Below are 13431 nucleotides of genomic sequence, written 5' to 3' on the forward strand. Positions count from 1 at the left end.
CGGAGGATGTGTAAGGGCTTCCCAGCCAAACTCCTGCAGCTTAGTCGAAACATTCCTTGGTACGTGGACTTGGCGCACTTCAGTTTATACAACGTGTCCACGTACCAATTGAGGCACCATGTTCCAAGAAGTCATTGAGCAGCGGGTTCATGCAGTCAAATAATTAGGTCGTCTTGACTTCTCCAGAGCTGGCGTCCTGTTGTTTCGACTGCCCTCCAGAAGAGTTGCTGGGAATGCCTTACACAGGCACTTACCGTCTTGTCTCACAGTGGGATAAATGCATTTACAGTTACGGTGATTACTTTTGAAACAGTAAACAAAGACAAGGTTACTCCCAGGTATAAAAATATATTTATATACGTAAAATTATAGACCAACATCTCGTGGCTAGGGACAGACGCAAGCCGTAACGGTAAATTAATCTCGTGACAATTTCAGTTGACTTTCTGTGTTATTTGCTAAACTAAACTCCATCCGAACAGGCCTTGGTAGGTCCAAATGCAACTGCTTACGAAAAAGTAGTATACAACTAAGTCTCGCATGTCATACTTGCATGTCTGACGGACACTGCAGAGTACACCGTAAAAACAGGCAGTGCAATACACGTAGTACAGTACATGAAACACGTTTTACTGTTGTGTAGCACTCCCACGTCCTCAAACAAGACCTACATCATCATTCGTAATCAAATGTGCAACTCATAGTGGCTGAGACTAAAAAGTAATCAGGTTTCATTTTTATCTCTTTACATTCCATTCACGCATAGTGTTCTTGTGGAACTAAAACTCTGCAATTTTACAGACATTTTCATCACTCAAAGTGTATACGGGAGAGATTAGTGGGTTCCTTTACTTTTTTGGAACATCTAATCTCACCCTTTTAAGATGATGACCAAAAGATAACACGTAGCTGTTACGACGAATTCTGTGTTGCTTTTTCGATGTCAACGAAAACACTTATGCGTCTATGCTCGTTGTTCACGATAATTTCCGTCAATTTATTGGAGTTTCAGACTACCATGGGCGAGAGTTTTATCGAAGACCGACTTGGTAGTTAAAATACGCTCCTTGGGGTTGTTCAAAGGAATCTGTCTGAGCAAAATTTTTATAGTTGTTCAGAATGTATATTTTAAGAACGTGTCTCATTCCAGCGATTACTGGACGATGGTGTACTCGAAGAGGATTAGTTTCCCTTCGCTGCAGAAAGTAATCATCAGCAACTATTTTTTCATTTAGTAATAGTTTTGACATTGTCGAATAGTCTCAGAGAACTATTAACGTTAACTAGCGTGACTACCACAATGAAAATCACTGAGGTACACCCGACCGACGTCGCTTTTTTTCTCTGATGCCTCTCAGAGTGACGCTTTGAATCCTCTTTCCTAAAAAGTATTCTGCCCATGCACTTACCTGGTCTAATATTCTGCGCTCCCTTCTCCCAGACGCCACTGCACAACTAAATCTAAAACGTTACAGAAGTCAGAAATACGTCATTAACGTGTGCTGCGCTCTCTGCAGCGTTCTATATATCGTGAACGACGTTCTCTGACGGGAATGTATGCAGATAAACAGGCGCAGCTACCGTACTCTTCAGTGTAGGTGGCCTCCTTCTTTTAGAAGCTCCTCAAGTGTTTCCGTGTTAGATTTTTTTGCAGAAAGATTTCTTTGCTTGGTATGATGTTGGAAAATTTATAATTAGGCAGTACTTAAGCGTAACATAACCATTTGATGTTTTTTAGCACTTACAGTGCAAAGACCGCGAAGTAAGACTTTTTTTCTGTTATGATTCCTCTACAGAGCTTTCTGTTGCTGTTAAACAGTCTGTGTAGACTGTCTAGCTATGCGTATTCGATTCCACGGACCTCCTGTGGCGCTAGGTCCTGAAAAACATACGCTATTACGGTTCGTTGTATATGTTATGCTATTGTCCAGGCTTAAGAAAGTGTATTACATTGAGAGACAGACGAACAGGTAGACATAACTTTGAATGTAGTCGTTCAGCCTGTCCATCGCGTGCTCGTAGTCAACTGCTTTATTTTCGTCTGCACGATTAGCACAGGTCTGCTAACACGAACCTGGCGAGCTACGGTCGTCAGCTAATATTGTTGGCGTGTCTCGGTTAGCTTACTAAAAAGTTCGCCTGGGTAACGGGTTACCAGCACACAGACACTTCGGCCAGTCTTTCGCAAAAGGCTTCTCCCCACAGGCACATCGACTTGTAACAATTTGAAGACGGTACAGATCAAATCGACTTTCGACCAGTAACCCTCGCCCTGCGCAGTGACTCTGAGTTAGTACATAACGCAATCTCTGTGTTTAGCTATATACATATGTAATTCTGGTACGCTGACGACAGCTAATCACCTGTCAATTTGGTACACACAAGCGGTAGCTGCTTGGATTGTTGGGAACATCAAAGTATTTCTTACCATTGCACACACGGATCATCCTTACTTTCACAAGGGTTAGTCATAAGTAAAGTTACCATATGACTGTGAACAGAAATAAGATTGAGTTATTTAGATATATTTGCTGGAATAGAGAAAGCAATCGTTGAGAGACGTCAATAAATTCACCACCGGAGTGTGACGTCTTTCTGAGGCGATCGAAATCTTCACCTGCAAAAATACACACATTGCTGCAGCACCATGTCCCATAAAGCGAGTAGGAACCAATCAGTAAAATAATATTTGTGCAAATATCAAGCGGATTGGATTGTCCAGTTCAGGAGGTCATTAACACTTGAACTCGGACTTTTTTTTCATTTGCTGCCAATTATTTAATGACTCACCCTTTAATTGCTTATGGTGGATATGTAAGAGCCTCTTGGCCGCTGTGACTGGGTTCGGGGTCCAATGTGGTTATGTGATACCACCCCGGCTCCCGCCTCCACTCTCACCGTTGCCCGTGTCCCGCCACGCGGAGGCATCCTCTAGTTTTCTTGTTTTTTTTCTGCGGCTCTTTTAAAACTTTACAGATTAACAAAAAACATGAAACAACTAAAATTTCTAATTACTACAAGAATCATAGGTGGACAGAGAGAAGAGTAAAGAAAGGAAAAGAGAAAGAGTGTCGGACTGCGAGGTTGAAGCTCTTGTACGCAAGGACTTACACGTACAGAGTAATGGTGGGTGTTTTCATTGACTGCCTGCATGAGGCAGAAGCAGTGCATTCAAAAATTGGTTAATGTCCCCCCTCTGTTGTATGAATACCCTCACTATGATCCCACTGACATGATTATGTAGCTACATCACTGACCTCCATCTGTGGCATTGTGCCAGAGCAAATCATAAGCTCAAACATTACGATATTCCTGGAGGAAAACAAGGTTCTCTGCCGGCCGGTGTGGCCGAGCGGTTCTAGGCGCTTCAGTCTGGAACCGCGTGACCGCTACGGTCGCAGGTTCGAATCCTGCCTCGGGAATGGATGTGTGTGATGTCCTTAGATTAGTTAGGTTTAAGTAGTTCTAAGTCTAGGGGACTTATAACCCCAGATGTTAAGTCCCATAGTGCTCAGAGCCATTTGAACCATTTTTGAACAAGTTTCTCTCAAAAAATCAACACGGATTCAGAAAAAACACTCGTTTGAAACACATATTCATACATGATATCTTCCAAACAACGGGTGCAGATGAACAGGTAGGTTCTGTCTTTCTAGATTTCTGTAAGGTGTCCGACATTGTACCACGTCGTTGACTGCTGACCAACATACGATAGTACGGGTTGTCTTCGCCAATATGTGACTGGCACTCACAGTCTTCCCGCGTTTCGTATATGAATGGAACGAAGAGAATATCTGATGTAATAGTACAATCAGAAATGGCCTCTGCACCCAACTTCACAGTTATTTGCAACGTGCGGATGTAGATTTGAGTTCATTCACGCCACGCGAAAGTATTGCGTGGTTATAATTAATGTACCGCTATTCACAATGGTCCATTGTGAACTGTAATTATCGTTTGACAGCGAAACTTGGAACCCACTTCTGCTGAAAGAAAAAGCTTCAGTTGTGGCACTGCTGCTTTGCATTGTTATGATGGTAAGGGCATCCACCCCGTGACTTGTCAAGCTATAACGTGAGTGAACAGTATAGTCATCGAGAAGAGAGACCGTACTCTGGTACTGAAACCTATTTTGTGAACGGCAGCAGTTACAGTGCTGCACTGGGAGAGTATCGCCGACTGAAAGTCTGAGGAGAGACCAGATGTCATTAAATGGTTTAAAAAAGATGATAATGAAATTCGAAAACACGAGTGAGTTTGGTGTGGCACCTGGAAAAGGCAGGAAGTCTATCCAGGTGGAACTTATTGACGAGATTGGTGTATCTTAACTGACTGCAGCACGTGCCCCGGTTAGTGCTAGCGCTCGGGCGATGTCACGGGAATCGTCCGCCCCAAGGTCAACAATACGGAAAGTTTTGCGGTCTATATCACACTGGTCACCCGTACAAGATCCAGACGGTGCAGCAACGGAAACCTCATGATCCGCAGAAACGTTGCGAATTTGCTCTTCGGTCTCTGGCACGGATCGGAGTCTATGAGACGTGGCTGGGCAATATTCTATGGAGTGACGAGGCACGTTTTACACTAGAGGGTGTTTAAGTTAGTTGTTATTGGATAATGTATAGAAGCAGTATGAGAGGGAGAGCGAGGCGTAAAGCTCTCTCCACATCCGATCTAACAGCGACAGGCGATACACCTTGTACGGACAGCATAATCTAGCACTGGACGTGGTAAATTGAGGAAATTTATAGATTAACCCCAAGAATTCAGTAACATTTATAGCGTTGGATATCATTAGAGGACGCAATGTTGGAAAGAACTTGTGTTGGCTGCCGCAGTCCTAAATACTTGTTCCTTTTGTGCACAACATTTCCAGGCGATTCCATACACTCTCGGGAGGTGTGTTTACAGTGAGATGATCATCATCTTCACTGCGGACCAGGCAGTCTGGTCTGTTGAAAGAGGAGTTCCAAGGTTAACCACCGGTCTTTCCCGCAGAAGTCCAAACTTTCACTGACCAGTTGGTTTGTAGAGAAATGCCTTTTACATAGACTTTTTTATTCTATTTGTTAAATGAGATGGTAACACTTCATTTTGTTCTTCTATTTGCATTTTTATTAAACCAGTAATCCCATATCCCCGATTCTTTGGCGAAACGAGCTCACATATATGAAGAGCTTCAAACGTCTGACTCCTTTACAAATGAGTTAATCTGTTCAATATTTGACATTAAGCATCTAAACCTTTATGGTTGAAGACGCAAAACCCCAATTATACTGGATCACTGCATGAACAACGAAAATAGTAAGAGGTAAACTTTACTTCTCTCCATATTTTCTGGAGGAGTGTTAGGGAGAAAAAGTTTCGAAATGGTTTGAAATTATATGTAAAGTCAGTTGGAAGTCTCAAATAGTGGATGAATATACTCCACGTAATTTGTTCACCTGAGTTACGCTGCCTCAAAATACGCAGAGTTAAAAAAAAGTCTTGAATACTTTTGGTGTCGCAGTGCTCATCGAAACAAGTAAAATTAGTCCCAGAAACATGGGTCCGGAAACGCATACTTTCCGAGATAAACACGTCTTTATAGGAAGGGCTCCGCGATTCTTGGTTACGGATATTAGCACAATAGTTGCATTGGCGCTCAGTCAAATGTGTCAACAGGGAATTATAAAATGGTTCAAATGGCTCTGAGCACTATGGGACTCAACATCTTAGGTCATAAGTCCCCTAGAACTTAGAACTACTTAAACCTAACTAACCTAAGGACATCACACACACCCATGCCCGAGGCAGGATTCGAACCTGCGATCGTAGCAGTCCCGCGGTTCCGGACTGCAGCGCCAGAACCGCTAGACCACCGCGGCCGGCTGGGAATTATAACGTTCAAATGGTTCAAATGGCTCTGAGCACTACGAGACTTAACATCTACGTAAACCCAGTTAACCTAAGGACATCACACACATCCATGCCCGAGGCAGGATTCGAGCCTGCGACCGTAGCAGTCGCGCGCTTCCGGACTGAAGCGCCTAGAACTGCTCGACCACAGCGAATTATGACGTCTTACTCACATTACTCTACCTACCATTAGGTGGTCTGCAGTCAGTTGTGTGGTTCGAGTCGTGTTTTAGGCTACGTTAGTAATAGTCGTGTTTGTGTGTCCTATTATATAGTACCGTCAACCCTGAGTACGTATCTTGGTGTTTTGGCATCTTCCAAACTCAGATTTACTTACGTGTTTACTGTTATTGCGGTGTCTGCACAAATGTTGTAGTAGACATACATTTTCTCTCTTACACCACTTGTTGGCATTGGAAGCGTGCTACTCGACAAGTGAAATGACGGATATGATTTTCTACTATGGCTTAGCAAGTGGATATAGCCCGCGAGCCCTTGCCCCCTAGGCGGAAAAATACTCACAGGGCAGAGTGCCCTCTGATAAGCTGTTCGAAAAACTTTTCCAGCTTCTGTGGGGCACAGGTGCCTTTGCACCTGGGAAGACTGACAGTGGAAGGCCCAGCAGAGTCCGAACGCCTCACATGGAGGAACGTGTGCTACGTTCAATGGAAGAAACACCTGGGTCCAATGTGCGACGATTAGCAGCAGCAGAAGGCGTGTCTTATCTGAACAACTGCTGTACCCATATCTTTCGGGCCCTGAGGCCACAGGATCATCATGACAGACGGCGGTTGCAAAAGTGCGCCGCGCATCGACTGTTCACGTACAAGATTTTATTTACCGATGAGGCAGGGTTCACAAGAGATGTGAATTCTCATAACCAGCGTGTATCGGTAGATGTAAATCCCAAAGCAGTTCAGGAAAGAGGGCATCAACACCGATTCTGAATCAACGTATGGGCAGGTGTCCTTGGCGACAGATTAATAGAGCCATACGTGCTACCGCAGAGATGAACTAGGGCGCATTGTCTGGATTTTCTCTTTAATATATTGCCTACCTTGCTGGAGGTTGTGTCATTGCAGCAACGAACACACACGTGGTTCATGCACAATGGTATGGAGCATCACACTTTCGGTTGGCAGGGGGGGGGGGGGGCACACGTTGGCCTGCTCGTTCTCCAGACCTAAATCCCTTAGACTTTTGGTTATGGAGACACTTGAAGGAATCGGTCCACGCCACGCCAATCGACGAAGTGCGGACATCACAGGATCTCGTCTTCAATGCATGCTAGCAGTACAACACCGGGCCATCACGTTGAACACCGCCTGCAAGCACTTGTTTATCGCAGAATGTTTGGCTTTCCGAACTCATGTTTATTGAACTTATTTCTCTTGTTTCCATGAGTACTACCACCTCTCAAAGTATTCGACAGTTTTTAACACCCTGTATACGCAGTTCCTTGCTTTAATACTTATTCTGTTAAACCTTTTAACATAATCTTATACTTCTTAATGAATATATTATGAAAGTATTTTAAATTCAATCAATAATTACATTAAATACTGAAAATCAAATTTTTATTGCTCCTGGAAGCCGTTAGATAGGTAACCTGCGACTGGGAAGGGATGGGCGTTTTAATAGCTGTTTTAACAGCTCACTTCGGCCCGATTCTCACAAACATACAACAACAGGTACCGCCAAAACTTTACAATGTTTCATTTGAGTGTTCTTTTTTATTTTATTAGTAAACATTCTGTTTTTTTTATTTCTCAGACCTTCATTTTTATCATTAGAAACTCTAAACGATTAAATATTCTGACTTCCTCGATCAAGTTATTGTCAGTTACTGTCTTTGAGCCGGCCGAAGTGGCCGTGGGGTTAAAGGCGCTGCAGTCTGGAACCGCAAGACCGCTACGGTCGTAGGTTCGAATCCTGCCTCGGGCATGGATGTTTGTGATGTCCTTAGGTTACTTAGGTTTAACTAGCTCTAAGTTCTAGGGGACTAATGACCTCAGCAGTTGCGTCCCATAGTGCTCAGAGCCATTTGAACCATTTGAACTGTCTTTGAACTGACTGAATATTCCCCCTGAATGTCATTACCTTAGAGCTGTTGAGGGGCAACTCGAGCTTGTCCTTTCCAACTCGATTTTAAAGGTGATGCATCTTCAGTTACAGATTAATTACGAAGCTCGCAAGTAATACTTGATCGCCATAAAATGAACTCGTATTTTAAACAGTTTTTCAAGTTTCAATATGTTTTATATTACTTTACCACTCGTTTATATTTGTGTCAATATACACGATGTTGGGGTCATAAGTGCAAATATTTCTACTCATGACTGAGGACAGTGAACTGAACATTACATCAGTATTTACTTCATTTGCAGACTGACACGTATAGCTATTACGATTAGTATGTTTTTAGGTTGGTTAGTACCTCTAAGTACGTGTCACACAGGCAAATCAGCTAGACAGTAGGTCAGGTATTGAAGTGTGGACGCGTGGAAACAAAACGGATGTTCCCTACTGACAGGAGTATTCCACTTTGCAGTGCAGTTATGGCCGTGCAGGAAACGTCAAATAGTAAATTATGACATGTGTCTGCTGGAATGCTAATAGAAGCAGAAAAAAAGTAACACGGAAGTGGGTACATACTAAGGTACCAATGATCAAAATAGCTATACCTATGCCCCTAACACCTATTATTGCCCAGTAAATAACGAAACTTAGGTTATTGTATGTGTAAGTGTAGTAAGATGAACATTTGAATAAATTTGTAGATGATTCGAAGATATACAAGCTGCAAAATGTAATACAGAGATGTCACCGCTACCATCAATATTTGGTCTAGCCTGGCTGGGCATCAAATCGAAGTGATCTGGGATTACAGACATGGACAAGTAATTCCATGCCGCTTCATCTCCGTACCGGCGAGATCACCAGGCATAGTGGCTGGCAAGTGGCAGCTTGCGACTCTCTCAGCAATCCATGACCAGATGTTTGTCGTGGGTGAGGATCTGGAGAACATGCTGGCCGGGGCAACGGTCGAACATCCTCTCTATCGAGGCACATCAGGAGAGTAAGGGCAACATGCGGCCTTGCGTGACTTTCTTGAAAGACAGTGTCACGAACATCCCGAAGATAGTGCACAGCCACCAGCCTTACAACGTCAGAAATGAAACACCTGCTGTCCAGATCAGCGGTTGTGCGAAGCAGAGGTGATCTTGTATTCTCAGTGGTTCTTAATACCATCATGTGAGGTGCTGAGCCTATATGACGATGACGAATGTAATCTGGTAACGTGTGTTCTCCTGGGAGCTCTCGCGTAGGAACACTGCCAGCGTGACGTTGTGCGCGGTACCTGGACTCGTTATGCCCCACTGTAGACGCAACTTTCTGTTGCCCCATCAAAGGAACCCGCAACAAAGGTCCCCGTGCTGACTTTCCATTGCCCTACAGACATTCTGTTTTTAATTTATCAGACCTTCATCTTGATCATAAGAAATTCTAAACAGTTAAATATTCTGACTTCCTCGATCATGTCAGTCAGTTACTGTCTTTGAACTGAAAGTCGGTCCGTGTGGACGTATCCTGCTGCATGCAAGTTCATTTCCTGTCTCAAGTTACGTGACGTGATTACACTCTCCTGTACTAGCAAGTGAACAATATGTCTGTCCTCTCGGCGCTAGTCGCGTGGGGCAGTTGGGATCCTGCAAGGCACTGAGTATGTAAAGTTCTCTTCTATCGTACTTTTTCATCGACTTATCCAGAAGACTTGCATAGTACTCGCTAGTTTTTGTTTGCCCTTTGCAAGGTAACTCATAAGAACAGTAGCCTTTTACATCCCAGAAAACACTAGGTATTTTTTTAGTTCTGGGCCACCGGCTGCCGTCCAATGCTTTGAATGACTTTATTTCTGATCAGAAATGGTGTACTCTAGTTTTCGGCACACAAAATGTGTTGGACTTATTGTAAAAGATTGCTGAGGAATTGTAAAAGATTGCTGAGGAATTCGTCTTGCATTTACTTTTGAACAGCTTTCACCAGACCGACCACCCATCGTGCACGAAGTTTTTTCATATTTATTTTTTCTTATTCCATTTACCGTGCCCTTCCTTCAAATATGACTATACTGCCATTTAATTCTTATTCGCCCGAAGTCTAATAGTACAAGGTGCACTTTGTCGATGTTTTCATCTGTAGTTGCAATTTTCATACATGCCTAACATGAATCAATGCATGTTTGAATAAACTGTTGAAAAGCCCGCACAGCTAGCCGTGCGATCTAACGCACTGCTTCCCTAGCGGGAAGGCGTGCCGGTCCCCGACACGAATCCGCACAATAACCCTGGGTTCGGTGGGGGACGGCGGTGGGATGGGTGGACTGTCGTAGCCTGTTGTGGGGTTGTGTACCACTGAGGGCTACAGCGGGGACAGAGCCTTTCCGTCGTTTCTAGGTCCCCAGTTCCATACATACATATATACAACTGTTGAAAATGAAGTAGATTCTGTAACAGACTTTATCAACTTTTATCGATTTTCCGTTGACTGTAAACTGTTCAAAAACCAGGCAAAAAAAATTTATGGTATTGTATCGGGTTTCTTTTCTTCTTCTTTTTTTATGTTACACACACAACATGACTAGTTCAAAAAGCCGTAAAACGTAACTAGTTCATAGATCAAGCTTACATATGGCTTACGTTGTTGCGAAAGCTGTAAATATATAAAACATTAACTTCGGTTTACATCAACACCATCTTCCTATTGTCCTATTACCTACGTTTCTGATCTTGCACGGAAAACGAGAGTGGCGAGTAGTTAAACTGCGACGCAAAGCGTGTACATTTAACGACTCTGGTCTAGGTTTACGCCTCGTGGGTTATAAATTCTGTTAACTGCACACCGCAGAAGACGATACCATCTGAAACACCGTCCGCAGTCGGACACGTAGCAAAATACATATTACCTTGCGCGTATTTAACGCTCTCCCACGGCTGCGTCTTCTGTACCACAGCTTCCTCCATCACGGCGCTATTTATGTAGTCGACAGCTGCCGTAGTCCACGCCTCAGCCAGAATTATCGCTTCCCAGAAGTCCATAAAGTTGGAACAAAGCTGTCGCTGTTTGCTCGTACGTCGTTCGTCAGGGAAATGTGCGGTGGCATTAAATCGTTTCCATTGCTCTGGGCTCTGCCTCCTCGGAATCAACTGGAGACAAAGTGACATGGACAGACAATACCTGTCTTACTTGCACTTCTGCTTAATAACGTACATTATCCAGCGAATTAACCATAACTGTTGCTTCGGGTATCACAAGGTAGTAGAAGCCGGCCGAAGTGGCCGTGTGGTTAAAGGCGCTGCAGTCTGGAACCCCAAGTCAGCTACGGTCGCAGGTTCGAATCCTGCCTCGGGCATGGATGTTTGTGATGTCCTTAGGTTAGTTAGGTTTAACTAGTTCTAAGTTCTAGGGGACTAATGACCTCAGCAGTTGAGTCCCATAGTGCTCAGAGCCATTTGAACCATTTGAACCACAAGGTAGTAACAGCATGGGGTCACTTTGATGTAAATGGGAAGGAGGTTGGGTACAGCGATTTGATACAACTGAAAATATATTGTTCGTGAACACGGTGTCGGACGTCCAATAATAATAATAAGAATAATAACAATTATTATTATTATTGTTGTTATTATTATCATCATTATGTACGTTGTTTTGCTGCACTATACAAATTCGCGTTTCCACATTCAGTAAAGACAGCTATAACGAAGAAATAAGTTTAGTTTTAAAGTTAAGTTTGTTGTCTTAAGTACTGTACATCAATGGATGAGTGATAGAAGATTTCTCTCAATACATAATTCATCTGATTTTTAACCAAGTTCAGTGTTAGGAATAAGTGGCATTTTTCTCTTCGAATAAATTACGAGTTTTATTATTCCCCTTGAGCTGCAGTAAAGAATTTAAAACCAATTTCACGAGGGAATCTACGTACTGTAGAGTTCCACTTGACACACAGAACTACCACAATAGTTACATGGAAGATGACTAATTATCTAGAGTCAGTTTCACTAAGCAGGAACAGAAAGAATTCTCAGCGGTAAACCTCGGATTATAACGAAATCTTCTATTTCTGAACTGTAGAGAGGCATTTTGGTGCACCGAGCAACGTGTGCAATGGCACGACCAGGAATGAAATGCGACAGTGTTTCCATGGAAGGAGGACGCATTTCCAGTGCATTCTGTGCACTAGAAGCCTATTCATACAGATTCATACACGCAAATGTCCAGTTGCCACTGTGCTTCACAATCTATGAAATTCATTTTCCTTTGGTACAAAGAGGGCATGTTCTGTCTTACGCAGACTGCCTTCGGGACAAGCTGTAGGCTGTACTCAAGAGAAATAGTTGCGATACCAACTGGCCAAGACGACCGCTCTCCTGGGCACTTTTAAGGACTACCTGCTTCAACGAAAGATGTGTATAAAAGACCGTGCATCGGATATTCAATGCATTGCCGCCAATGAAATCTGCGGTGGCTGAGCATCTTTTATCCACTGGCCGTTCTGTGAATTACGACAGTGGTCTTTTACTGGCAGTAGCCTAATCTTTTTGTAATTCTGTGGACAAAGAAAGGGTGTAAATACGATTATCAGACAACATGATCAGCCGGGACGAGGACCTCCAGTTGGACAGTTACTTGAATCCTACCACTTCAAGTCATCACTCTCACAGAAATTTCTGCCCTCAGCCTTCGGTGCTTGGCGCTGCACCACCTGCCACCATCTTGTACGATACAGTATCATTGTCAATTTGCTGCTTATTTAAGCAGCTTTGTTTATTTTTCCTTCGTGCTTACAAGATTTTATCTTTGACGTTTAAATTCTTTTCTCTGACAAGTGCATTTGTGCCAAATGTGTCACCCGTGCATGTTATTTTAAACTGCGTGCAACCACTGCCAAATTTCCACATCCTGAATGAATACTACCTTGCCTGCTGCCACTTAACCAGCTTCATGCTTCTGACATAGTTGTGTGCTATCCCCTTCATTTTAACTACGGCGTTCCGCTTTTAGTGCACCATGTGTTCATAACTTTACGTGAATGATGGGGCGTGGTACTAAGACATTTACCTTTCCACTATGAGTTGTTAAATATAACCTGTCATCTGAGAGTGCGTATTCAATCTGACGCGAAACCGGTCGCCAGTGCGGATCATCTCGTTCAAAATATATAGTTACTCAAGCTCATTGAAAAGTAATAGAATACTCATCTTTCTTTCTGCCAGTTTTTTACACCACGAGGCATATCTCCCATCAAAATTTCCATCTAGCTTGTCAGTCCTTTTTTTTTTTTTTTTTTTTGCGTCACACGCCTCACTCCATTGTTCCAGCGTAGCCGGTGTGAGGTCTCTTTTTTCTGTGTCGTAGAGGTCTCCAGTGGCATATTTTATAATGCCATCTTTCCTCTCGCATTCTTTAAAGATGTCCGTACAATTTTAGGTGTTTGTTTTCATTTATGTCTACAATGTCCTTCATAAC

The 13431-nt window shown here is 43.2% G+C and overlaps 1 protein-coding gene across 1 annotated transcript in view; it reads left to right on the plus strand.

Annotated features, from left to right (window-relative positions):
• Positions 1-13431, plus strand: part of LOC126480749 (sodium/potassium-transporting ATPase subunit alpha) — a 633888-nt gene that overhangs the window by 215746 nt on the left and 404711 nt on the right. The window lies entirely within an intron of this gene.

This window comes from Schistocerca serialis, chromosome 1, assembly GCF_023864345.2.
Source record: "Schistocerca serialis cubense isolate TAMUIC-IGC-003099 chromosome 1, iqSchSeri2.2, whole genome shotgun sequence".
In the NCBI taxonomy this organism is placed as follows: Eukaryota; Metazoa; Arthropoda; class Insecta; order Orthoptera; family Acrididae; genus Schistocerca; species Schistocerca serialis.